The sequence below is a fragment of the Oncorhynchus gorbuscha genome, linkage group LG10 (assembly GCF_021184085.1).
Source record: "Oncorhynchus gorbuscha isolate QuinsamMale2020 ecotype Even-year linkage group LG10, OgorEven_v1.0, whole genome shotgun sequence".
Classification (NCBI taxonomy): domain Eukaryota; kingdom Metazoa; phylum Chordata; class Actinopteri; order Salmoniformes; family Salmonidae; genus Oncorhynchus; species Oncorhynchus gorbuscha.
This window is the reverse complement of record NC_060182.1, coordinates 6632425-6654205: the sequence shown is the minus strand read 5'-3', so window position 1 is coordinate 6654205 and position 21781 is coordinate 6632425. Positions and strand designations below refer to the sequence as shown.

The 21781-nt window shown below is 47.0% G+C and overlaps 1 protein-coding gene across 1 annotated transcript in view; it reads right to left on the bottom strand.

Moving 5' to 3' along the window:
• The window catches only part of kcnc4 (potassium voltage-gated channel, Shaw-related subfamily, member 4), a 71164-nt gene that overhangs the window by 25873 nt on the left and 23510 nt on the right, over window positions 1–21781 (bottom strand). The gene's annotated exons all lie outside the window — the stretch shown is intronic.

Below are 21781 nucleotides of genomic sequence, written 5' to 3'. Positions count from 1 at the left end.
TTGTGTTTGTGTTAGCATTTGTGTTTGTGTTAGCATTTGTGTTTGAGTTAGCATTTGTGTTTGAGTTAGCATTTGTGTTATCCATTGGAAAACAAATCCAAACAATGTACTGTACTGCTGATTGATTTGTGTGGGAGGGCTGAATGTAGAGATGGCAGGTACTAAGTGCCTGAATGGCATTGATGGGAACATAGATGTATTTATCCAGCTGCCAGAGGAGGAGGAGGAGGAGACAGAAGCACAGTAGAGAGTTAATCCAATCTGTCCGTGGTGATATAGTGAAGACTAATAACCCCTGAGTCCTCTCACAGTCACAGCGCCGTCCCAAATTACACACCGTTCCCTACACAGTGTCACTACTTTTGACCGGGGCATATAGGGCTATCTTGTCAAAAGAAGTGCACTATATAGGAAAAAGGGTGTCATTTCGAATGTACACTCAGACTACACAAGGGAATATGAAAACAGCTCATTTTCATGGCCGCATCATAATCAACACCATGCTGTGATTAGTAGATAGTTGACTATTGGCTAAATCAAACTAAAGGCTAAATCACACTAAAGGCTAAATCACACTAAAGGTTAAATCACACTAAAGGTTAAATCACACTAAAGGCTAAATCACACTAAAGTTTAAATCACACTAAGGGATAAATCACACTAAGGGCTAAATCACACTAAAGGCTAAATCACACTAAAGGCTAAATCACACTAAGGGATAAATCACACTAAAGGCTAAATCACACTAAGGGATAAATCACACTAAAGGCTAAATCACACTAAGGGATAAATCACACTAAAGGCTAAATCACACTAATGGATAAATCACACTGAGGGCTAAATCACACTAAGGGATAAATCACACTGAGGGCTAAATCACACTAAGGGATAAATCACACTGAGGGCTAAATCACACTAAGGGATAAATCACACTGAGGGCTAAATCACACTAAGGGATAAATCACACTAAAGGCTAAATCACACTAAGGGCTAAATCACACTAAGGGCTAAATCACACTAAGGGTAAATTACACTAAAGTCTAAATCTGGTCTCTTTCTGGTCTCTGTTCTCTGATCCCGGTCTCTGGTCCAGGGTATCTGGGTCCCTGGTACCTAGGTTCCTGGTCTTTCTGGTGTCTGGTCGCTTGTCTCTGGTCCCTGATCACTGGCGTCTGGTCTTTGGTCCCCGGGCTCTGGTCTCTGGTCCCTTGTCTCTGGTCCCTGATCACTGGCGTCTGGTCTTTGGTCCCCGGGCTCTGGTCTCTGGTCCCTTGTCTCTGGTCCCTGATCACTGGCGTCTGGTCTTTGGTCCCCGGGCTCTGGTCTCTGGTCCCTTGTCTCTGGTCCCTGATCACTGGCGTCTGGTCTTTGGTCCCTGGGCTCTGGTCTCTGGGCTCTGGTACCTAGGTTCCTGGTCTTTCTGGTGTCTGGTCCCTGATCACTGGCGTCTGGTCTCTGGTCTCTGGTCCCTTGTCTCTGGTCCCTGATCACTGGCGTCTGGTCTCTGGTCCCTGGGCTCTGGTACCTGGGTTCCTGGTCTTTCTGGTGTCTGGTCCCTGGTCTCTTTGGTCTCTGGAGTATAGGGTCTGGGAACTACAATAAATATCTACAGAACATCTTCAGAACATCTATCTGAGCCCATATAGTCTATCATCATAACAACATTCATCAGTGTGTGTAAAGCACGGTCCCCTGGGTCTCTAGCCCCAGGGGTCACTCACAAGGCCCTATTCTGCCCCACAGAGAGTGCAGGTCCCTGGGGTTTCTCCTGCACAACAGAGGAGTGTGGATCTGTGGGGCCAGCCAGAGGACAACGACAGCCAGTCTGCCTCCCTCCCTGTCCCTCCCTCCCTCCCTCCCTGTCTGTCTGCCTCCCTCCCTTCCTCCCTGTCTGTCTGCCTCCCACCCTCTCTCCCTCTCTCCCTCTCTCCCTGCCTGCCTCCCTCCCTGTCTGTCTGTCTGTCTGTCTGTCTGTCTGTCTGTCTGTCTGTCTGCCTGCCTCCCTCCCTCCCTCCCTCCCTCCCTCCCTCCCTCCCTCCCTCCCTCCCTCCCTCCCTCCCTCTCTCTCCCCGTCTGTCTCCCTTCCTCCCTGTCTGTCTGCCTGCCTCCCCCCTGTCTGTCTGCCTGCCTCCCCCTCCCTGTCTGTCTGCCTGCCTCCCCCTGTCTGTCTGCCTGCCTGCCTCCCCCCTGTCTGTCTGCCTGCCCCCCCCCCTCCCTGTCTGTCTGTCTGCCTCCCTGTCTGCCTGCCTCCCCCCTCCCTGTCTGTCTGTCTGCCTCCCTGTCTGTCTGTCTGTCTTTCTGCTCCTCTTTGTCTTTCAGAACGTGAAATGTTGATAATGGCTCTGGAGAGTACCAGTGGCAAGCATATTTACACTGCACTGTGAGATACTGCAGACCTACAGTCTGTCCACACACACACACACACACACACACACACACACACACACACACACACACACACACACACACACACACACACACACACACACACACACACACACACACACACACACACACACACACACACACACACACACACACACACATGCAGATGTTTCCATTGTGTCCCTTCATCAATAACCTCCTAGCAGAGACAACACAGACAGAGATCACACAGCCAGATAGACAGACAGACAGACAGACAGCTACAGACAGACAGCCAGCTACAGACAGACAGACAGACAGCCAGCTACAGACTTACAGACAGACAAACAGACAGCCAGCTACAGACAGCCAGCTACAGACAGCCAGCTACAGACAGACAGCCAGCTACAGCCAGCTACAGACAGACAGCCAGCTACAGCCAGCCAGCCAGCCAGCCAGCCAGCCAGCCAGCCAGCCAGACAGACAGACAGACAGACAGACAGACAGACAGACAGACAGACAGACATAATTAAATTAAAACAGAACCATCAGTCTTGACTAACAGGTGCATTTTGTGCAGGTCTTGGCTCCTAGTAGGAGACGATATAATATGTGCAGGTTTTGGAAACACCAATGCCTTCCTCCTCTCTTTCAAGTTGATGATGGAGCACCTTGCCATAAGGCAAATTGATAACTAAGTAGCTCTGGGAACAAAACATCAATATTTTGGGTTCATGGCCAGGAAACTCCCCAGACCTTAATCACCTTGAGAACAATCCTCAAGAGGCGGGTGGAGGACAAACAAACAACCAACAAATTCTGACAAACTCCAAGCATTGATTATGCAAGAATGAGCTGCCATCAGTCAGGATGTGGCCCAGAAGTAACTGGCTGTAACTGACAGCATGACAGGGCAGATTGCAGAGGTCTTGAAAAAGAAGGGTCAACACTGCAAATATTGACTCTTTGCATCAACTTCATGTAATTGTCAATAAAAGCCTTTGACACTTATGAAATGCTTGTAATTATACTTCAGTATTCCATAGTAACATCTGACAAAAATATCTAAAGACACTGAAGCAGCAAACTTTGTGCAAATTAATATTTGCGTCATTCTGAAAACTTTTGGCCACAGCTGTGTATATATATATAATTTTATAACCTTTATTTAACTAGGCAAGTCAGTTAAGAACAAATTATTATTTTTCAATGACAGCCTAGGAACAGTGGGTTAACTGCCTGTTCAGGGGCAGAACGACAGATTTGTACCTTGTCAGTTCGGGGATTTGAACTTGCAACCTTCCGGTTACTAGCCCAACGCTCTAACCACTAGGCTAACCTACCGCCCTACCTATTGTGATGGTGATATATGTAAGGTACTGTATAACACCGGAATCATGGAACACACCTCCTCGATGGAGGAGGAAGGCCAGATCAATACTCTGTTCCATTGTCACCTCTGGTTAAATAACTTGCCTAAAAAGCTACTTTTAAAAAGGCCATTCCTTATTTATCAGACTGACTCCTTCATATTGCACTCTAGTCTCTCTGGTTAAATAACATCTCTGTAGCTTCATATTGCACTCTAGTCTCTCTGGTTAAATAACATCTCTGTAGCTTCATATTGCACTCTAGTCTCTCTGGTTAAATAACATGTCTGTAGCTTCATATTGCACTCTAGTCTCTCTGGTTAAATAACATCTCTGTAGCTTCATATTGCACTCTAGTCTCTCTGGTTAAATAACATCTCTGTAGCTTCATATTGCACTCTAGTCTCTCTGGTTAAATAACATCTCTGTAGCTTCATATTGCACTCTAGTCTCTCTGGTTAAATAACATCTCTGTAGCTTCATATTGCACTCTAGTCTCTCTGGTTAAATACCTTGTCTGTAGCTTCATATTGCACTCTAGTCTCTCTAGTTAAATAACATCTCTGTAGCTTCATATTGCACTCTGGTCTCTCTGGTTAAATAACACGTCTGTAGCTTCATATTGCACTCTAGTCTCTCTGGTTAAATAACATCTCTGTAGAGCGTCTGTAACTTTTAATTGCACTACTCATCACTGTGATTATAATACAGTCATGTATACGCCAATGGGCTGCTGATCACGTCTGTAGAGACACTAATCTCTATTGAACTGGGGGCTGCTGATCACGTCTGTAGAGACACTAATCTCTATTGAACTGGGGGCTGCCGATCACGTCTGTAGAGACACTAAACTCTATTGAACTGGGATGCTTGTGATCACGTCTGTAGAGACACTAATCTCTATTGAACTGGGGGCTGCTGATCACGTCTGTAGAGACACTAATCTCTATTGAACTGGGATGCTTGTGATCACGTCTGTAGAGACAATAATCTCTATTGAACTGGGGGCTGCCGATCACGTCTGTAGAGACACTAATCTCTATTGAACTGGGATGCTTGTGATCACGTCTGTAGAGACAATAATCTCTATTGAACTGGGATGCTTGTAATCACGTCTGTAGAGACAATAATCTCTATTGAACTGGGATGTGTGTAATCACGTCTGTAGAGACACTAATCTCTATTGAACTGGGATGCTTGTGATCACGTCTGTAGAGACACTAATCTCTATTGAACTGGGATGCTTGTATCACGTCTGTAGAGACACTAATCTCTATTGAACTGGGATGCTTGTATCACGTCTGTAGAGACACTAAACTCTATTGAACTGGGATGCTTGTGATCACGTCTGTAGAGACACTAATCTCTATTGAACTGGGATGCTTGTATCACGTCTGTAGAGACACTAAACTCTATTGAACTGGGATGCTTGTGATCACGTCTGTAGAGACACTAATCTCTATTGAACTGGGATGCTTGTGATCACGTCTGTAGAGACACTAAACTCTATTGAACTGGGATGCTTGTATCACGTCTGTAGAGACACTAAACTCTATTGAACTGGGATGCTTGTGATCACGTCTGTAGAGACACTAATCTCTATTGAACTGGGATGCTTGTATCACGTCTGTAGAGACACTAATCTCTATTGAACTGGGATGCTTGTATCACGTCTGTAGAGACACTAAACTCTATTGAACTGGGATGCTTGTGATCACGTCTGTAGAGACACTAATCTCTATTGAACTGGGATGCTTGTATCACGTCTGTAGAGACACTAATCTCTATTGAACTGGGGGCTGCCGATCACGTCTGTAGAGACACTAAACTCTATTGAACTGGGATGCTTGTATCACGTCTGTAGAGACACTAAACTCTATTGAACTGGGATGCTTGTGATCACGTCTGTAGAGACACTAAACTCTATTGAACTGGGATGCTTGTATCACGTCTGTAGAGACACTAATCTCTATTGAACTGGGATGCTTGTATCACGTCTGTAGAGACACTAAACTCTATTGAACTGGGATGCTTGTATCACGTCTGTAGAGACACTAATCTCTATTGAACTGGGATGCTTGTATCACGTCTGTAGAGACACTAAACTCTATTGAACTGGGATGCTTGTGATCACGTCTGTAGAGACACTAATCTCTATTGAACTGGGATGCTTGTATCACGTCTGTAGAGACACTAAACTCTATTGAACTGGGATGCTTGTGATCACGTCTGTAGAGACACTAATCTCTATTGAACTGGGATGCTTGTATCACGTCTGTAGAATGATCACTAAACTCTATTGAACTGGGATAATAATAACGTCTGTAAGACACTAATCTCTATTGAACTGGGGCAGTAAAGTGAGTGTAAACAGAAAAACATTAGTACTGTGAGATACTAATACTGTAGATACTGTGAGATACTGTGATACTGTGTGATACTGTGAATAATACTGTAGATAATAATGAGATAATGTGTGATACTAAAGTGAGATACTGTGAGATACTGTGAGATACTGTGAGATACTGTGAGATACTGTGAGATACTGTGTGATACTGTGAGATACTGTGTGATACTGTGAGATACTGTGAGATACTGTGAGATACTGTGAGATACTGTGAGATACTGTGTGATACTGTGAGATACTGTGAGATACTGTGAGATACTGTGAGATACTGTGTGATACTGTGAGATACTGTGTGATACTGTGTGATACTGTGAGATACTGTGAGATACTGTGAGATACTGTGAGATACTGTGAGATTTACTCAATGTGAAAACCTCATCTCTTCCAATAATCCTATGTGTGCACACATGACATCGTGTATAATACATAGAAACCTCTGAGAATGTATGAATGGACTGTGTTGACATGGTAATGATGTCTGAGGCTGACCTGAATGGAATCCTATGCCTCCCTAGCCCTATGGGGGTCAAAAGTAGTGCACTATATACTGTCGAAAAGAGGATGCCTGAGAATGAATTCCTCTTGAATCTGTGTCAAAACTGGGGGCCCCCAATGGCAAACTCCCTACTCATGGATGGATAGGTTTGTCCCTGTTTTAGATGCATCTGTCCCATTTCATCTCAATGTAATTATGCATTGTTGATTTATATGGATGGAGCCATCATTTAACAACTATTTAACAACTTGGCAAATCAAATGGGTCTCTCAGTGACTGTTCTAATCGCCTCTGATTCAGTTAGACAATTATCTAGAAATTCAATCTGTGGCATCGAAAACAAGTATTAGAAAAAGGAAATTGTATTCTGTCAGAATCACTTTCACAGTAATATCTCTTAAATAACTAGCGATAAAAGTGTTGTTTCACATCTGTGAGATAAATGAACTGAATCTCAGACTCGACAAAAGCTCACAGACCAACAAGTGTATCAGATCTATGTCTGTATGTACAGTGTCTTTGTAAAGTATTCAGACCCGTGACTTTTTCCACATTTTGGTAGGTTACACCTTATTCTGAAATTGATTAAATTGTATTTTTTCTCGTTGTCAATCTACACACAATACCCCATAATGACATCACAATACCCCATAATGACATCACAATACCCCATAATGACAAAGCAAAAAAAAAACTAAAATATCACATTTACATAAGTATTCAGACCCTCTACTCAGTCCTTTGTTGAAGCACCTTTGACAGCGAGTACAGCCTTGAGTCTTCTTGGGTATGTCACTATAAATCTGGTACACCTGTATTTGGGGAGTTTCTCCCATTCTTCTCTGCAAATCCTCTCAACCTCTGTCACGTTGGATTGGGAGCGTTGCTGCACAGCTATTTTCAGGTCTCTCCAGAGATGTTCGATCAGGTTCAAGTCCGGGTTCTGGCTAGACCACTCAAGGACATTCAGAGACCGGTTCCCAAAGCCACTCCTGTGTTGTCTTGGCTGTGTGCCTGGGGTTGTTGTCCTGTTGGAAGGTGAATCTTCGCACCAGTCTGATGTCCTGAGCAATCTGGAGCAGGTTTTCATCAAGGATCCATTCATCTTTGCCTCACTTCTGACTAGTCTCCCAGTCCCTGTCGCTGAAAAACATCCCCCCAGCATGATGCTGCCACCACCATGCTTCACCGTAGGGATGGTGCCAGGTTTCCTCCAGACATAATGCTGCCACCACCAAGCTTCACCATAGGGATGGTACCAGGTTTCCTCCAGATATGATGCTGCCACCACCATGCTTCACCGTAGGGATGGTGCCAGGTTTCCTCCAGACATGATGCTGCCACCACCATGCTTCACCGTAGGGATCAAATCAAATCAAACTTTATTTGTCACATACACATGGTTAGCAGATGTTAATGCGAGTGTAGCGAAATGCTTGTGCTTCTAGTTCCGACAATGCAGTGATAACCAACAAGTAATCTAACTAACAATTCCAAAACTACTGTCTTATACACAGTGTAAGGGGATAAGGAATATGTACATAAGGATATATGAATGAGTGATGGTACAGAGCAGCATACAGTAGATGGTATCGAGTACAGTATATACATATGAGATGAGTGTGTAGACAAAGTAAACAAAGTGGCATAGTTAAAGTGGCTAGTGATACATGTATTACATAAGGATGCAGTCGATGATGTAGAGTACAGTATATACATATGCATATGAGATGAATAATGTAGGGTAAGTAACATTATATAAGGTAGCATTGTTTAAAGTGGCTAGTGATATATTTACATCATTTCCAATCAATTCCCATTATTAAAGTGGCTGGAGTTGGGTCAGTGTCAATGACAGTGTGTTGGCAGCAGCCACTCAATGTTAGTGGTGGCTGTTTAACAGTCTGATGGCCTTGAGATAGAAGCTGTTTTTCAGTCTCTCGGTCCCAGCTTTGATGCACCTGTACTGACCTCGCCTTCTGGATGATAGCGGGGTGAAAGACTCTCAGACCATGAGAAACATGGTCCAGGTTTCCTCCAGATGTGACACTTGGCATTCAGGCCAAAGAGTTCAATATTGGTTTCATCAGACCAGAGAATCTTGTTTCTCATGGTCTGAGAGTCTTTAGGTGCCTTTTGGCAAACTCCAAGTGGGCTGTCATGTGCCTTTTACTGAGGAGTGGCTTCCGTTTGGCCACTCTACCATAAAGGCCTGATTGATGGAGTGCTGCAGAGATGGTTGTCCTTCTGGAAGTTTCTCCCATCTCCACAGAGGAACCTAGGGCTCTGTCAGAGTGACCATTGGGTTCTTGTTCACCTCCCTGACCAAGGCCCTTCTCCCCCGATTGCTCAGTTTGGCTGGGGAGGCCAGCTATAGGAAGAGTCTTGGTGGTTCCAAACTTCTTCCATTTAAGAATGATGGAGGCCACTGTGATCCTGGGGACCTTCAATGCGGCAGACATTGTTTGGTACCCTTCCCCAGATGTGTGCCTCGACACAATCCTGTCTCGGAGCTCTTACGGACAATTCCTTCAATCTCATGGCTTGGTTTTTGCTCTGACATGCACTGTCAACTGTGGGACCTTATATAGACAGGTGTGTGCCTTTCCAAATCATGTCCAATCAATTGAATTTACCACAGGTGGACTCCAATCAAGTTGTAGAAACATCTCAAGGATGATCAATGGAAACAGGATGCACCTGTGCTCAACTTCGAGTCTCATAGCAAAGGGTCTGAATACTTATGTAAATAAGGTATTTATAAGTTTTTATTTTTAAAAACATTGGCTTTTTATTTTTAAAAACATTGGCTTGATGTGACAATAACCATACGAGTTAGCAAAACTGTACTAACAGACCATAGGAGTTAGCAATACTGTACTAACAGACCATAGGAGTTAGCAATACTGTACTAACAGACCATAGGAGTTAGCAATAATGTACTAACAGACCATAGGAGTTAGCAATACTGTACTAACAGACCATATGAGTTAGCAATAATGTACTAACAGACCATAGGAGTTAGCAATACTGTACTAACAGACCATAGGAGTTAGCAATACTGTACTAACAGACCATAGGAGTTAGCAATACTGTACTAACAGACCATAGGAGTTAGCAATAATGTACTAACAGACCATAGGAGTTAGCAATACTGTACTAACAGACCATAGGAGTTAGCAATAATGTACTAACAGACCATAGGAGTTAGCAATACTGTACTAACAGACCATAGGAGTTAGCAAAACTGTACTAACAGACCATAGGAGTTAGCAATAATGTACTAACAGACCATAGGAGTTAGCAATAATGCAGATCTGTGATCAGGCTAGTTGGTTGATGAAATGCTGACCCATCAGCTTGTCTATGTATCTGTGTGGAGAAGCCCCTCAGCTTGTCTATGTATCTGTGTGGAGAAGCCCCTCAGCTTGTCTATGTATCTGTGTGGAGAAGCCCCTCAGCGTGTCTATGTATCTGTGTGGAGAAGCCCCTCAGCGTGTCTATGTATCTGTGTGGAGAAGCCCCTCAGCTTGTCTATGTATCTGTGTGAAGCCCCTCAGCTTGTCTATGTATCTGTGTGGAGAAGCCCCTCAGCTTGTCTATGTATTTGTTTGATCGTAGCTAGCTACTTAGCTAGCTACATAGCCGTCTTTGTATCAAAGATAATTGTGTAGTCTAGAGCGATTTTCTAGGTTCGCTAGCCATCTATTGTCGTTCTTTTAACGCAACGTAACGTAAACAACACTGCTAGCTAGCCTGCTAGCCCCCGAATAGCAACACTGCAGAAACTATTACACTCAACGGAACGACTTGATTAGTGTAGTGTCAACAACGCACCCACTGCCAGCTGACCTACTTCAGCAGTACTGTATCATTTTAATCATTTTAGTCAATAAGATTCTTGCTACGTAGCTTAACTTTCTGAACATTCGAGACGTGTAGTCCACTTGTCATTCCAATCTCCTTTGCATTAGCGTAGCCTCTTCTGTAGCCTGTCAACTATGTGTCGGTTTATCCCTGTTCTCTCCTCTCTGCACAGACCATACAAACGCTCCTCACCGCGTGGCCGCGGCCACCCTACTCTGGTGGTCCCAGCGCGCACGACCCACGTGGAGTTCCAGGTCTCCGGTAGCCTCTGGAACTGCCAATCTGCGGTCAACAAGGCAGAGTTCATCTCAGCCCATGCCTCCCTCCAGTCCCTCGACTTCTTGGCCCTGACGGAAACATGGATCACCACAGACAACACTGCTACTCCTACTGCTCTCTCTTCGTCCGCCCACGTGTTCTCGCACACCCCGAGAGCGTCTGGTCAGCGGGGTGGTGGCACCGGGATCCTCATCTCTCCCAAGTGGTCATTCTCTCTTTCTCCCCTTACCCATCTGTCTATCGCCTCCTTTGAATTCCATGCTGTCACAGTTACTAGCCCTTTCAAGCTTAACATCCTTATCATTTATCGCCCTCCAGGTTCCCTCGGAGAGTTCATCAATGAGCTTGATGCCTTGATAAGCTCCTTTCCTGAGGACGGCTCACCTCTCACAGTTCTGGGCGACTTTAACCTCCCCACGTCTACCTTTGACTCTTTCCTCTCTGCCTCCTTCTTTCCACTCCTCTCCTCTTTTGACCTCACCCTCTCACCTTCCCCCTACTCACAAGGCAGGCAATACGCTCGACCTCATCTTTACTAGATGCTGTTCTTCCACTAACCTCATTGCAACTCCCCTCCAAGTCTCCGACCACTGCCTTGTATCCTTTTCCCTCTCGCTCTCATCCAACACCTCCCACACTGCCCCTACTCGGATGGTATCGCGCCGTCCCAACCTTCGCTCTCTCTCCCCCGCTACTCTCTCCTCTTCCATCCTATCATCTCTTCCCTCCGCTCAAACCTTCTCCCACCTATCTCCTGATTCTGCCTCCTCAACCCTCCTCTCCTCCCTCTCTGCATCCCTTGACTCTCTATGTCCCCTATCCTCCAGGCCGGCTCGGTCCTCCCCTCCCGCTCCGTGGCTCGATGACTCATTGCGAGCTCACAGAACAGGGCTCCGGGCAGCCGAGCGGAAATGGAGGAAAACTCGCCTCCCTGCGGACCTGGCATCCTTTCACTCCCTCCTCTCTACATTTTCCTCCTCTGTCTCTGCTGCTAAAGCCACTTTCTACCACGCTAAATTCCAAGCTTCTGCCTCCAACCCTAGGAAGCTCTTTGCCACCTTCTCCTCCCTCCTGAATCCTCCGCCCCCTCCCCCCCTCCTCCCTCTCTGCAGATGACTTCGTCAACCATTTTGAAAAGAAGGTCGACGACATCCGATCCTCGTTTGCTAAGTCAAACGACACCGCTGGTTCTGCTCACACTGCCCTACCCTGTGCTCTGACCTCTTTCTCCCCTCTCTCCAGATGAAATCTCGCGTCTTGTGACGGCCGGCCGCCCAACAACCTGCCCGCTTGACCCTATCCCCTCCTCTCTTCTCCAGACCATTTCCGGAGACCTTCTCCCTTACCTCACCTCGCTCATCAACTCATCCCTGACCGTTGGCTACGTCCCTTCCGTCTTCAAGAGAGCGAGAGTTGCACCCTTCTGAAAAAACCTACACTCGATCCCTCCGATGTCAACAATTACAGACCAGTATCCCTTCTTTCTTTTCTCTCCAAAACTCTTGAACGTGCCGTCCTTGGCCAGCTCTCCCGCTATCTCTCTCTGAATGACCTTCTTGATCCAAATCAGTCAGGTTTCAAGACTAGTCATTCAACTGAGACTGCTCTCCTCTGTATCACGGAGGCGCTCCGCACTGCTAAAGCTAACTCTCTCTCCTCTGCTCTCATCCTTCTAGATCTATCGGCTGCCTTCGATACTATGAACCATCAGATCCTCCTCTCCACCCTCTCCGAGTTGGGCATCTCCGGCGCGGCCCACGCTTGGATTGCGTCCTACCTGACAGGTCGCTCCTACCAGGTGGCGTGGCGAGAATCTGTCTCCTCACCACGCGCTCTCACCACTGGTGTCCCCAGGGCTCTGTTCTTGGCCCTCTCCTATTCTCGCTATACACCAAGTCACTTGGCTCTGTCATAACCTCACATGGTCTCTCTTATCATTGCTATGCAGACGACACACAATTAATCTTCTCCTTTCCCCTTCTGATGACCAGGTGGCGAATCGCATCTCTGCATGTCTGGCAGACATATCAGTGTGGATGACGGATCACCACCTCAAGCTGAACCTCGGCAAGACGGAGCTGCTCTTCCTCCCGGGGAAGGACTGCCCGTTCCATGATCTCGCCATCACGGTTGACAACTCCATTGTGTCCTCCTCCCAGAGCGCCAAGAACCTTGGCGTGATCCTGGACAACACCCTGTCGTTCTCAACTAATATCAAGGCGGTGGCCCGTTCCTGTAGGTTCATGCTCTACAACATCCGCAGAGTACGACCCTGCCTCACACAGGAAGCGGCGCAGGTCCTAATCCAGGCACTTGTCATCTCCCGTCTGGATTACTGCAACTCGCTGTTGGCTGGGCTCCCTGCCTGTGCCATTAAACCCCTTCAACTCATCCAGAACGCCGCAGCCCGTCTGGTGTTCAACCTTCCCAAGTTCTCTCACGTCACCCCGCTCCTCCGTTCTCTCCACTGGCTTCCAGTTGAAGCTCGCATCCGCTACAAGACCATGGTGCTTGCCTACGGAGCTGTGAGGGGAACGGCACCTCAGTACCTCCAGGCTCTGATCAGGCCCTACACCCAAACAAGGGCACTGCGTTCATCCACCTCTGGCCTGCTCGCCTCCCTACCACTGAGGAAGTACAGCTCCCGCTCAGCCCAGTCAAAACTGTTCGCTGCCCTGGCCCCCCAATGGTGGAACAAACTCCCTCACGACGCCAGGACAGCGGAGTCAATCACCACCTTCCGGAGACACCTGAAACCCCACCTCTTTAAGGAATACCTAGGATAGGTTAAGTAATCCCTCTCACCCCACCCCCCCTAAGTTTTAGATGCACTATTGTTAAGTGACTGTCCCACTGGATGTCATAAGGTGATTGCACCAATTTGTAAGTCGCTCTGGATAAGAGCGTCTGCTAAATGACTTAAATGTAATGTAATGTAAATGTATCTGTGTGGAGAAGCCCCTCAGCTTGTCTATGTATCTGTGTGGAGAAGCCCCTCAGCTTGTCTATGTATCTGTGTGGAGAAGCCCCTCAGCTTGTCTATGTATCTGTGTGGAGAAGCCCCTCAGCGTGTCTATGTATCTGTGTGGAGAAGCCCCTCAGTGTGTCTATGTATCTGTGTGGAGAAGCCCAACAAAACAGGCCACTTCAGCATCTGGATTATTGAAACACGGTATAGTTTACACCCCAGACATAAACAGAGCTGGAGATCTGGCCTGAACACAATCTGGTCCACAGAGACGCTTTTGGAGTGAAGGTGGTAGTTTACACACACACATGCACACACACACACACGCACGCACAAACGTTCGCACACACAAACGCTCGCACACACGCACGCTCACACACACAAACGCTCGCACACACAAACGCTCACACACACAAACGCTCGCACACACAAACGCTCACACACACACACACACACACAGCAAGCATGCACGAAAAACATACACGCACCCTTCCATGTCTGTCTGTCTGTCTGTCTGTCTGTCTGTCTGTCTGTCTGTCTGTCTGTCTGTCTGTCTGTCTGTCTGTCTGTCTGTCTGTCTGTCTGTCTGTGTGCATGAATGACCCTTTCTACCTACACTTTTAGCCAGTGTGTGAAAGAGACCAAGCCTAGACGTCTATGGGTGAGAGTGTTGAGTCTCCATTCAATCAGATCTGCTTTAGCCAACATAATAATAATATATGCCATTTAGCAGACGCTTTTATCCAAAGCGACTTACAGTCATGTGTGCATACATTCTACGTATGGGTGGTCCCGGGGATCGAACCCACTACCCTGGCGTTACAAGCGCCATGCTCTACCAACTGAGCTACAGAAGGACCACATGCGCATGAGGCGTAACTGCAAACTGTCAAATCCACAAGTGGCTCCCAGCTTTATACCTAATGCGGACATGAACAGAAATCGAATACAGACTATGTTTACAAGTTCGAACGCTGGAAAGTGAGATGTAATCCACACCTGGATTAGGTTGATAAAAATCCTCATTATTTTCATTTTCATGATTTCTCCATTTAAGCGTAAATTATTTATATAATTATATTATTCCTACATTTTCTAAAGAAAGAGCTCCAATGCAGTGTCACCAACCAATACCCCCAAAACATCCACTATGCGGGAGTCTGCTATTCCTCTGGATATCACCTTGACAACAGAGTCTACCAGGGAAGTGTACTTGATTCTTTTTTTTTCTCTGCTGTGTTATTGACTTGTTTATTGTTTACTCCATGTTTAACTCTGTGTTGTTGTTTGTGTCTCACTGCTATGCTTTATCTTGCCAAGGTCGCAGATGTAAATGAGAACTTGTTCTCAACTAGCCTACCTGGTTAAATAAAGGTGAAATAAAAATAAAATAAAATACCCTAGTCCTTATATAGTGCACTACATTTGACCAAAGCCCTATGGACCCTGTTCAAAAGTCGTGCACTATATAGGTGAATAGGGTGAAATCTGGAACGCACTAACAAAGATATTAACGTTGACTATTTAGTATCAGAGAATTTAAACAGTGTCACAATGTTTGAACAGTTGCCAGTGTCAGACTCTTTCCAGGGTGCGTTGCCATGTTGGACTGAAGAATCCCTCAGTGTTATACAAGCACAACGAAACACGTGACGCCAGGCTGGGGATGGGAGGCCTATGAAAAAGCTTCAATGGGGGTAAGAAGTATTGACATTCAAATGGAGAACAGGGTTTAATGACAGGTCAAGTTACTGTAGACTCCCAGGGAAGGTGGCTGTATTAACGGGGTCTGCTTCACTGTAGACTCCCAGGGAAGGTGGCTGTATTAACGGGGTCTGCTTCACTATAGACTCCCAGGGAAGGTGGCTGCATTAACAGGGTCTGCTTCACTATAGACTCCCAGGGAAGGTGGCTGTATTAACAGGGTCTGCTTCACTATAGACTCCCAGGGAAGGTGGCTGTATTAACAGGGTCTGATTCACTATAGACTCCCAGGGAAGGTGGCTGTATTAACGGGGTCTGCTTCACTATAGACTCCCAGGGAAGGTGGCTGCATTAACAGGGTCTGCTTCACTATAGACTCCCAGGGAAGGTGGCTGTATTAACGGGGTCTGCTTCACTATAGACTCCCAGGGAAGGTGGCTGTATTAACAGGGTCTGCTTCACTATAGACTCCCAGGGAAGGTGGCTGTATTAACGGGGTCTGCTTCACTATAGACTCCCAGGGAAGGTGGCTGTATTAACGGGGTCTGCTTCACTGTAGACTCCCAGGGAAGGTGGCTGTATTAACGGGGTCTGCTTCACTATAGACTCCCAGGGAAGGTGGCTGTATTAACGGGGTCTGCTTCACTATAGACTCCCAGGGAAGGTGGCTGTATTAACTGGGTCTGCTTCACTATAGACTCCCAGGGAAGGTGGCTGTATTAACAGGGTCTGCTTCACTATAGACTCCCAGGGAAGGTGGCTGTATTAACGGGGTCTGCTTCACTATAGACTCCCAGGGAAGGTGGCTGTATTAACGGGGTCTGCTTCACTATAGACTCCCAGGGAAGGTGGCTGTATTAACAGGGTCTGCTTCACTATAGACTCCCAGGAAGGTGGCTGTATTAACAGGGTCTGCTTCACTATAGACTCCCAGGGAAGGTGGCTGTATTAACAGGGTCTGCTTCACTATAGACTCCCAGGGAAGGTGGCTGTATTAACGGGGGTCTGCTTCACTATAGACTCCCAGGGAAGGTGGCTGTATTAACGGGGTCTGCTTCACTATAGACTCCCAGGGAAGGTGGTTGTATTAACAGGGTCTGGGTCACTATAGACTCCCAGGGAAGGTGGCTGTATTAACAGGGTCTGCTTCACTATAGACTCCCAGGGAAGGTGGTTGTATTAACGGGGTCTGCTTCACTATAGACTCCCAGGAAAGTGACGTACACAGCTCTCAGCTCGCTGCAACCGTACTGTGCTGGCACTGAGAGAGACAGTAGGGGTAACTGAGAGAGACAGTAGGGGTAACTGAGAGAGACAGTAGGGGTAACTGGGTGCACTGAGAGAGACAGTAGGGGTAACTGGGTTCACTGAGAGAGACAGTAGGGGTAACTGGGTTCACTGAGAGAGACAGTAGGGGTAACTGGGTGCACTGAGAGAGACAGTAGGGGTAACTGGGTTCACTGAGAGAGACAGTAGGGGTAACTGGGTGCACTGAGAGAGACAGTAAGGGTAACTGAAAGAGACAGTAGGGGTAACTGGGTGCACTGAGAGAGACAGTAGGGGTAACTGAGAGAGACAGTAGGGGTAACTGGGTTCACTGAGAGAGACAGTAGGGGTAACTGAGAGAGACAGTAGGGGTAACTGGGTGCACTGAGAGAGACAGTAGGGGTAACTGGGTGCACTGAGAGAGACAGTAGGGGTAACTGGGTGCACTGAGAGAGACAGTAGGGGTAACTAGGTGCACTGAGAGAGACAGTAGGGGTAACTGGGTTCACTGAGAGAGACAGTAGGGGTAACTGGGTGCACTGAGAGAGACAGTAGGGGTAACTGGGTTCACTGAGAGAGACAGTAGGGGTAACTAGGTGCACTGAGAGAGACAGTAGGGGTAACTGGGTTCACTGAGAGAGACAGTAGGGGTAACTGGGTTCACTGAGAGAGACAGTAGGGGTAACTGGGTGCACTGAGAGAGACAGTAGGGGTAACTGGGTGCACTGAGAGAGACAGTAGGGGTAACTGGGTGCACTGAGAGAGACAGTAGGGGTAACTGGGTTCACTGAGAGAGACAGTAGGGGTAACTGGGTGCACTGAGAGAGACAGTAGGGGTAACTGGGTTCACTGAGAGAGACAGTAGGGGTAACTGGGTTCACTGAGAGATACAGTAGGGGTAACTGGGTTCACTGAGAGAGACAGTAGGGGTAACTGAGAGAGACAGTAGGGGTAACTGAGAGAGACAGTAGGGGTAACTGAGAGAGACAGTAGGGGTAACTGGGTTCACTGAGAGATACAGTAGGGGTAACTGGGTTCACTGAGAGAGACAGTAGGGGTAACTGAGAGAGACAGTAGGGGTAACTGGGTTCACTGAGAGATACAGTAGGGGTAACTGGGTTCACTGAGAGAGACAGTAGGGGTAACTGAGAGAGACAGTAGGGGTAACTGGGTTCACTGAGAGAGACAGTGACCAGCTGCTACCCCCACCTCGAGGAGTAACTGAGAGAGACAGTAGGGGTAACTGGGTGCACTGAGAGAGACAGTAGGGGTAACTGGGTTCACTGAGAGAGACAGTAGGGGTAACTGAGAGAGACAGTAGGGGTAACTGAGAGAGACAGTAGGGGTAACTGGGTTCACTGAGAGAGACAGTAGGGGTAACTGAGAGAGACAGTAGGAGTACCTGTGTTCCCTGCTGTTTCACTACAGATATATGATCCAGTTTGACATGAAATCAGCAGAGACTGTATTAGGTCTCCAGCTGTTATTCCATTGTCCTGTCTACACAAGGCTGTCTACACCAGGCTGTCTACACAAGGCTGACCACACAAGGCTGTCTACACAAGGCTGTCTACACAAGGCTGTCTACACCAGGCTGTCTACACCAGGCTGTCTACACCAGGCTGTCTACACAAGGCTGTCCCACTGTACGGTGCCCTGTGTCCTTGTCTGAAACAGTGTCACCGTGCTGCTAACAGACTGTGAAGCTAAACAGCTGGAAGTGATGGGCATCTGTGAGGACTCCCCAGCTGCTACCCCCCACCTCGAGGAGAGGGAGAGTACTCCCCAGCTGCTACCTCCCACCTCGAGGAGAGAGAGAGAATACTCACCAGCTGCTACCTCCCACCTCGAGGAGAGAGAGAGAGAATACTCACCAGCTGCTACCTCCCACCTCGAGGAGAGAGAGACCTCCACCTCGAGAATACTCACCAGCTGCTACCTCCCACCTCCTCCACCTCGAGGAGAGAGAGAGAGAGAGAATACTCACCAGCTGCTACCTCCCACCTCGAGGAGAGAGAGAGAATACTCACCAGCTGCTACCTCCCACCTCGAGGAGAGAGAATACTCACCAGCTGCTACCTCCCACCTCGAGGAGAGAGAGAGAATACTCACCAGCTGCTACCTCCCACCTCGAGGAGAGAGAGAGAATACTCACCAGCTGCTACCTCCCACCTCGAGGAGAGAGAGAGAATACTCACCAGCTGCTACCTCCCACCTCGAGGAGAGAGAGAGAATACTCACCAGCTGCTACCTCCCACCTCGAGGAGAGAGAGAGAATACTCACCAGCTGCTACCTCCCACCTCGAGGAGAGAGAGAGAGAATACTCACCAGCTGCTACCTCCCACCTCGAGGAGAGAGAGAGAATACTCACCAGCTGCTACCTCCCACCTCGAGGAGAGAGAGAGAGAGAATACTCACCAGCTGCTACCTCCCACCTCGAGGAGAGAGAGAGAATACTGACCAGCTGCTACCTCCCACCTCGAGGAGAGAGAGAGAATACTCACCAGCTGCTACCTCCCACCTCGAGGAGAGAGAGAGAGAGAGAGAGAGGGAGAATACTCACCAGCTGCTACCTCCCACCTCGAGGAGAGAGAGAGGGAGAATACTCACCAGCTGCTACCTCCCACCTCGAGGAGAGAGAGAGAGAGAATACTCACCAGCTGCTACCTCCCACCTCGAGGAGAGAGAGAGGGAGAATACTCACCAGCTGCTACCTCCCACCTCGAGGAGAGAGAGAGAGAGAATACTGACCAGCTGCCGCCGCCCGCTGTGTTGACAGTACTCTTTTCACCATACTGACCCAAAGGGTGTCATGCTGAGCTGTACTGTACTGGCCTGGTTACTCATCCTCCATGTTGAACATTCCAGACCTCCATTACACAAACAAACTGGTCCTTTTAAACAAGGTGCTCAAGTGAAAAGAATGGCTGAAAAGTAGAAAGTCCATGTCTGATTTAATAGTGAGAAGAAGCATTCTTCATGAGTAGTAATTAACCTAATAATTGCCCTTAGTAATAACGATATTTTGGCTCACCACATATGATGCTGCTACTGTTCAATATCTATCCTGTTGCCAAGTCACTTTATTCCGAGTTATATGTACAGTACCAGTCAAAAGTTTGGACACGCCTACTCATTCAAGGGTTTTTCTTTATTTGTACTATTTTCTACATTGTAGAATAATAGTGAAGAGATCAAAACTATGAAATAACACATATGGAGTAATCTAAAACGTGTTAAACAAAACAAAATATATTTTATATTTGAGATTCTTCAAAGGAGCCACCCTTTGCCTTGATGACAGCTTTGCACACTCTTGCCATTCTCTCAACCAGCTTCACCTGGAATGCTTTTCCAACAGTCTTGGGTGATTAGGGCAATCATTGGATAATAAACTGGATGAGCTTCGATCAAGACTATCCTACCAACAGGACATTAAAAATGGTAATATCTTATGTTTCACAGAGTCGTGGCTAAACAACGACATGGATAACATACATCTGGATGGGTTTTCGGTCCATCGGCAAGATAGAACAGCTGCCTCCGGTAAGACATGGGGTGCCGGTCTGTGTCTATCTGTAAATAACAGCTGGTGCACAAAATCTAATATTAAGGAAGTCTCGAGGTTTTGCTCACCTGAGGTAGAGTATTTCATAATAAGCTATAGACCACACTATCTACCAAGAATTTTCATCTTTATTTTTCGTAGCCGTCTATTTACCACCACAAACCGATGCTGGCATTAAGACCGCACTCAAGCAGCTGTATAAGGCCATAAGCAAACAACAAAATGCTCATGCAGAGGCGGCACTCCTAGTGGACGAGGACTTTAATGCATGGAAACTTAAATCCGTTTTACCTCATTTCTACCCGCATGTTAAATGTGCAACCAGAGAAAAAAAACTCTAGACCACCTTTACTCTACACACAGAGACGCGTACAAAGCTCTTCCTCGCCGGCCATTAGGCAAATCTGACCATAATTCTATCCTCCTAATTCCTGCTTTAAGGCAAAAAGTAGAGCAGAAAGTAACAGTGACTCACAAAATACGGAAGTGGTCAGAGGAATCAGATGCCAAGCTGCAGGACTGTTTTGCTCAATACAGACGTGAATATGTTCCGGGATTCTTCCAATGGCATTGAGGAGTACAACACATCAGTCACTGGCTTCATCAATAAGTGCATTGATGACGTCGTCCCCACAGTGACCATACGTACATACCCCAACCAGAAGCCATGGATTACAGGCAACATCCGCACTGAGCTAAAGGGTAGAGCTGCCGCTTTCAAGGAGCGGGACTCTAACCCGGACACTTATAAGAAATCCCGTTATGCCCTCCTACGAACCATCAAACAGGCAAAGCATCAATAAAGGACGAAGAGAATGGCTGACATTTGACATGTTCCTGACCAATTGTGCTATTTTGTTTGTTTTTTGCATTGTTTGTAACTTATTTTGTACATAATGTTGCTGCTACCGTCCCTTATAACCGAAAATAACTTCTGGACATCAGAACAGCGATTACTCACCACGAACTGGAAGAAGCTTTTTCCTTTAACTTTAATCTCCCGGGAACAGGCCCAAATCCCCATCATTTGCATGAAGAAATGACAGAGGAAAAGAGGACGCAGATCGAGCTGCCTTCTGAGTAAAGTCTCTCCGCCTTCCATTCTGCTTGCTAACATGCAATCATTGGAAAATAAAATGAATGACCTATGATTACGATTATCCTACCAGCAGGACATTAAGAACCGTAATATCTTATGTTTCACCAAGTCGTGGCTGAAAGACGACATGGATAATATAGAGCTGGCGGGATTTTCCATGCACCGGCAGAACAGAGATGCTACGTCTAGTAAGACGAGGGGTGGGGGTGTGTGTCTTTTTGTCAATAACTGCTGGTGCGCAATGTCTAATATTAAAGAAGCCTCGAGGTATTGCTAGCACAGACTGGAATATGTTCTGGGATTCATCCAATGGCATTGAGGAGTATACCACCTCAGTTATCGGCTTCATCAATAAGTGCATCGACGACGTCGTCCCCACAGTGACTGTACGT